The sequence below is a fragment of the Parasteatoda tepidariorum genome, chromosome 5 (genome assembly GCF_982258835.1).
Source record: "Parasteatoda tepidariorum strain Cologne lab strain chromosome 5, Ptep-v5.0, whole genome shotgun sequence".
NCBI lineage: Eukaryota > Metazoa > Arthropoda > Arachnida > Araneae > Theridiidae > Parasteatoda > Parasteatoda tepidariorum.
The window spans coordinates 46,366,737-46,374,111 of record NC_141759.1 but is presented as its reverse complement, the minus strand read 5'-3'; the positions used below and the strand labels follow the sequence as shown (position 1 = coordinate 46,374,111).

The following is a 7,375-nucleotide window of genomic DNA, read 5'->3' as shown; positions in this document are numbered from 1 at the left end:
TAATTATATGGTATCTTAGATTCAGTGTTCAAAGAAGCTGTTGAGCTCTTGTTGAATTGCATATTCATTATTACGTTTAAAAGAAACCATCTACATCTTGATTATTAATATTTAATTTTGTTATAATCCAGGACAGGAAAAAACTGTTAGTGAATAGTTACTGCTATGTAAACCAAAATACAAATTTATGCCATGACGAATAAATGACGAAACAAAATACGAATCTACCACATGACTAATTAATTGGCATATATGCGATCACTCCCAGGAGACATTAAGATTGAAACACATTAGGAGACATTCGTGAAAATCCAATCATTAAAACAAAAGTTAGTCATTTTTATATCTTTTTTTTCAACTTGAATATTCGGTATCGGTAACGTGACTTTCCAAAATCTTAATTAAGCCATTTTTTCCTTTCAAGTTAAATCAAGTTTCAGAGAATCGTGTAATCAAGTTTAAGAGCTGCTATAATAAAATTAGCACTAGTTTAGACGTATTGCAAATTTGAACAAAAATTTGGCTCCACTCCATATATTAACATTATATAGCTGGATTAAAAAGCAGCGATATATATATATATATATATAATATATATATATATATATATATATATATATATATATATATATATATATATATATATATATATATATATATATATATATATATATATATATATATATATATATATATATATATATATATATATATATATATATATATATATATATATATATATATATATATATATGGTGAAATGAGATTTTTGTTATATATAAACTAATAAAATTAAATCATTCGGGCAGACTTTTCTGGTAAGTGAATTATCAATTGTCACATATAACAAAAATCTCATTTCACCATAACAAGCAATAAATTTTATTTGATGGCTAAATCACCCCTCCTTTATCCCAGCTCTTTTCACATCATAAAAAATATTGTTTCTGTATAGGGTGGTTGTGTAAATAGCAAAATCCTTAATATCCCTTCCTTCAGCCGAACCACATTAGCACGCCTTTCCATCTAACTCTTCTCATTCCTCCCAAAAGGGAAAAAACAAGGGGAAAAAAAGCACATCAACGGCCATAATATAAAAAATCTGCAACCAAAAGATAAAAATATTAAGGACAAAGGGATTTGGCCAAGGAAGGGGGGATACGCTGTAGAGAAGGTGCAGTACCGGAACGGATGGGGATATAAATAACACCCCCGAGTTCGTTATCCAACTGCCCCTCCTTGGCTATGCCTTTCTTCGGTAGTATCGAAATAAGGAAAACAAACAAAAATACAACATACCCCCTTTTAAAAAAATATCCCATCATACAATGTCCCCCCAGCCGGTCGTTTCAGTTGCGGAGATGTGAAAGAGGGGTGCCCTAACCTGTCTGCGCATGCGTGGTGGATGGTGATGATCAGAGGACATCCCCACCTTCCGCATCTCAGATAGGAAAGTCAGAAACAGTGGTGGCGGGATCAACATGTTAGAGAGTGGCGGACGGTCACAGTTAAGTTGAAAAGGGAAAACAGGGAGTTTTCGGTTTTGTGATAGTTTGTTTCGGGACGTGCTAGTTAAAAGAAAACGTCCCGCGCCATCACGTCAGCGTTTAATGGGGTAAGATATATTGTGTTCACTTATTATTTTTAGCAGAAGTAGTATATTTTCAGGTAAATATTTCAGTGTACTGGATTTTATTTATTTATTTAGCATATGAATGTAATTATGCAATTTTTTTTTCAGAACATTCTAACAATAATAATAATTCTACTATTAAGCATCTAATTTAAAGTTGTGAAAAATACTATAAATAAGATTATTTTCAAAGCAATATGTTGTGTCTAAAATAAATAAGTGGTTAATGCGCAATATGCTATTGGTCATATTTAAAAGATGAAGCAATTCTTCGGAAACGTCCCGTACAGTGACGTTAGTATTTAATGGAGTTAGATATTATTATTATTTTTGACAGATATAATGTATTATGAACGAAAATTACAAAGAGTAAGATTCCTTTATTTATTTGGTACTTAAATGTGATTATGTATAATTTGTGTCCAGTTTATTTAAGTAGTGTTAAACGTTTGTTTAATACTATTAAGATGAAAATTATTTAGACTATTAAACATTTCAAGATGAGGTTAATACGCAATATGTTAATATATGTGTTTGATAAAAAAATTTCATTTTTATTTATAACGTATGGCACCACTACTTTAGCTTTTAATAGGTTGAAATATATTATATTTGTTTTGTTTCTCTAATACATATAGTGTATTATTAAGTAAATATTTTTACAGAAACAGATTATCAGGCAATATTAATATTGATTATAAAAGAACTCTTTCAAAATAACTGTAATTTAAACAAATAACGAAATTTATAGTTTAAATATGTAATAGATATAATATTTGTTTTGAAACAGTATGTTTTCCCCAAAATTAATGAAGAGTTAATGCACAATATTTGAGGCGGGCTGGATATAATGTCCTTAGTTTAAAGATGGATAGTCCTACTAACATCACGCTTACTTGGGCACCCGGCAGAAAATGTAAAAAGATTAAGACCGTGACTTTTGGTTAAGATTCAGGCAGCAAGATCAATGCAAAGCATAAACAAATGGATGGGTGGCAAAAAGACTGACTTGAAGTAGGGGAGCTAGTAATAAGAGGCTTAAAAAGAGACTGGTACGTACGTAGGTGATGCGCAATATGTATACATATATATATATATATATATATATATATATATATATATATATATATATATATATATATATATATATATATACATATATATATATATATATATGTATATATATATATATTATATATATATATATATATATATATATATATATATATATATTATATATATATATATATATATATATATATATATATATATATATATATATATATATATATATATATATATATATATATATATATATATATATATGTATATATATAAAAAATGAATGAAATTTTATTTAAAAAGCTGGAAAAAAAAGCCGGAAAAAAAGATATAATCTTTTCTTCAGCCCACACGATTATATCCGCAAAACAGAGTGCTTTCTGATATTGTATCAATAAAGCCAAAGCAAAATATATTAATACAATAGTGTGAGGAGCACTCAAAAATTTTTTTTAACAAAAATAACAATAAATAAAATAGATCACAAAAAGTAAAAATAAGTAAAAATAACATGTAAAAACAGAACATAAAATGAAATAAGAAGAAAAAACACTAAAAAGGGGCTATAAAGCGAGTAGCAAAATCAGATCAACTTACATGGACGAAATATTTTTCAAGAATGATTTAAAAATGTTTTCGCAGAAGGATTGCCAGATTACAAAATATGAAAACAAAAGATGAAAACAAAAGCGCAAATTGAGTGTAACAAGAGGGTTTTAAAGTGTCGTTCTTACTGCACTGCTGAAGTGATTTGTTATTCTGAGATTTGATTTGTTAGTTACCAAGGATGGGCCCGAAATAGATGTGCGCAAGGTAATATTATACTGGATAATTTTAAAAATTGATCATAAATAGTTTTAGAAGATAGATGTTTATTTAAGAAAAAATATAAAATGGAAAAGCGAAACATAAATAGCCTGTTTTGCAAATAATTTTAGCCGCGGATTTGCACGATATGGATTAGCACATAGTAAAATTATTTAAATTATCAACAAAAAAAAATTTTAATAGATAATTTGAACACGGATTTGTCCGCAATGGATTTGCACATGGAAAAATTAACAAAGAAAAAAATTTTAGTAGATAATATTAGCCACGGATTTGCCCGAAATGAATTTGCACGTGGAAAAATTGTATAAATTAATAAAGAAATTTTTAGCAAACAATTTTACCCACGGATTTGCCCGAAATGGATTTGCACATGGAAAAACTGTATAGATTAACAAAGGAAATAATTTAGTAAAGGAATTTTTAGTTAATAATTCTAACCACGGATTTGACCGAAATGGATTTGCACATGGAAAAATTATACAAATTAACAAAGAAATTATTTAGTAAATAATTTTGGCAATGGAATTACCTGAAATGGATTTTCACATGAAAAAATCATAAAAATTAACAAAAAAAAAAATGTTTAGTAAATATATCCACAATAATATACGATTAATTCAATGATTTTATATAAAATTTTATTACTTCAGTTGGGTATCCATTGTTTTTTATCAAATTTTGAAAGAGTTTATCGATTTGTTTTTTGGATAAATAAATATTACTACATATTCTTTTAATTCTGTTCATTTCATTAAAAGTGGTATTTAAATAGATGCTTCCAGAAACATTAGAATTCCAAGTAACTAGTTTATTAATATTAAAATTAAAATCATTTCTTCTATCGTATAAATCAACATAGCAGATATTTTCAACTTCCATAATACCTAAATCCAAAAAATTGAAATTAATATTATCATCATGATTACGAAGTAAGATTAATTCCTCAGGGTATATATCACTCAATAAAATAGTAAAATCTTGGAGATTAAAGATAATTAAGTCATCAATATATCTAAAAACAAATTTAATACTAAGAGTATAATTTTTTTCATAATAATGCAAAAATAAGTTAGCTAAGAGAGATGAATAATTAGGTCCTTGTGGTATTCCCTTAATTTGAAGAAAAATGTCCTTTCCATTGTAAAGATAATTACTAAAAAGACAAAAATTAATCAGAATTTCCCAATAATCAAAATCGCAACAAAGGATATTTTTCAAATCATAGTAATAATTCAAAAGGACATCTTTTAGTTTAGAAAGGGGAATGCTATTGGAAAGATCCTGGAAATCAAAAGTCGCAAAAGAATTAATTTTATTATGTTTAATGAAATCTAAAATCGGTTGATTATTAGTGATAATCCAAGAGAAACCTTCTTTAGTAATATAGTTAATAATCTTATTTAAGTGGTTAGAGAAAATGGTGCCAGGTTTAGTTAATTAGTTAAATAAGTATTAGACCCACATGTGATAGCTCTAAATTTTACTGGAATTTTATGAAATTTAGGACTGATAATTAAGTAAGGAAATTGTATATTGCTAATTTTAATTTTTAATCTCTTGTAAAAATCTAAAATTTTTTTAATGACAATATTATTACTGAAATTATTAAGTTCAAAATTTTTACTATTTTTTAATTCCGTATTTAAAAGTTCAGCATAAGATGCGGATATAATCGTGTGGGCTGAAGAAAAGATTATATCTCTTTTATTCGGCTTTTTTTCCGTTTTTTTAAATAAAATTTCATATATTTTTCATATATATATATATATATATATATATATATATATATATATATATATATATATATATATATATATATATATATATATATATATATATATATATATATATATATATATATATATATATATATATATATATATATATATATATATATATATATATATATATATATATATATATATATATAACTGTAGTTTGTTATTTTTTACTTATTATTCCCCCCCTTTTTTTTTCCATATGTCTATAATTTTTCTTTGTTTTATTCTTTATTTTGAACTTATATATATATATATATATATATATATATATATATATATATATATATATATATATCGTTAGAAAAATATATATATATCACAATGTCGTTAGAAACAATTTTTCAAAAGTATAGAAATATTTATAAAATTGAAATGTAATAAATGCATTCATTAGTAAGTTTGAAAAAATTGCTGATTTTTTTAATGATTAGTTTGCGTATAAATATGTGAGCATGACGTACGAGGTGATAAAAAACAATCAATATGTGAGGATGATAAAAACCGATTGAGAGTGTTGAAAATCAAAATGTTTTTGACACTAAACTTTCTTACGAGTTTTTTTTAAAAATAAATTTAAAAGGCGGTGACTTGAAACAGGGCTTACTTTGTAAATAAGATAATATTTAATACGTCTATTGCTTTTAATAATTGTGCATAAATTAGTTTTCAATCGAAGATTAATTTAAAACCAATTTTAACGGCTTCAATAGATTTTACTTTTACCATAATTGATCGTATCAGTAGTCTTACTTATTTTCTTCTCTTTTAAAAAGTATTCATAAGTTTAGTAAAAACAAATTAAGCGGATTTGAATCCATGTGTAATTTATAAATTGCATAAAAAATAAATTAAACTAAATTAATTAGTTTACATACTATATTCTTTAAAGTTTACGTAAGAACAAAATTCTCATATTGCACATAACTATTTAGTTAAATTTATATTCAAATTTTTTAACTTTACAGTTCGTACATTAAAACAAAATTAGGACAAAGTTACTTTATAGGTATTAATTGAGTTTATTTACTTTAATAATATTTATTTCATTCGATTCATGACTAAGTTATATTATTACAAGATAAATTACCTTCTGTAAAAAAGCCTAAATTTTTTCTATGCTTCTGGGTTCCAGCCCTTGATAACGAGTCTTGAGCTCTTAAATGCATACCTGCCAACTCTTCCGGATTTTCCGGAAGATTTTGTTTTCATATTTAAAGTGGTAGTAAATATATACTATTTTTTTCTTTTATAAACTTAATTTTAAAATGATTTTGTTCACCACTATTCTTACAAAAATTAAGCACATATAATATTATGCGTTACTATCATGGTTGTCAACTGAAGTTTTTTCAAATACAACGCATTTGTTTGCTTAAAACTGAAGTATTAATTCCATTTAATACCACTAGGAAAAATAATAATGGAAGGGATTAAAAGTTGGAAGGTATGTGAATGTATTGAATGCGTTCTTTTTGTGCGTATCTCTTATTAATTTTTAGTGGTTTCATATTTATTCACGTGACCTACCTTTCCACAGCACTTAGATATATATAATGATTAAAACAATCAGAATACGGTAAATGTTTCGTTTATCTGCTTCTGTAAGAACAACACGAAGGTTGGTAATTTTCACCGAAGAGCTTATGTAATGATTTTGGTAAATTTACCGAAACAATATGGTTTTATAATATTCAATAAAATTTATAAATGTAATAAATGTGGTAAAGTGCTGTAATTTTATTAGTATACTTTTCCGCGGGGCATAAAAACAATTTACTAATTTAAATTTAATTTTGAGTTGTGTTTTTTGTATTTAATGTGTGGTAATAAGAACTGTAATTTTGAAAACCAGAATTTCGGATAAGCAGTTATCATATGAACAGAGCAATTGCCAAATGAATTATTTAAATACCGTATATTTGAGTGTTTATTAAACTGGTTGTTTTTGTTAAAAATATTATTACTATAGAGTGCGGTAATTTTACCAGAATTTTTTCTCTTTGCATGGGTCACCAGTAAGGGCTACTGTAATTAAATAAACTTTTTAGTTAGTTTATTTTCCTCATAT

The 7,375-nt window shown here is 25.6% G+C and overlaps 1 protein-coding gene across 1 annotated transcript in view; it reads left to right on the top strand.

Annotated features, from left to right (window-relative positions):
- The first annotated feature begins 1,439 nt into the window (after positions 1–1,439).
- The window catches only part of LOC107445025 (glutamate receptor ionotropic, NMDA 2B), a 256,192-nt gene continuing 250,256 nt past the window's right edge, over positions 1,440–7,375 (top strand). The window contains exon 1 of the mRNA XM_043047036.3: positions 1,440–1,615. The gene's annotated coding sequence lies outside the window, so the exon portion shown is untranslated. The remainder of the gene's footprint in view (positions 1,616–7,375) is intronic.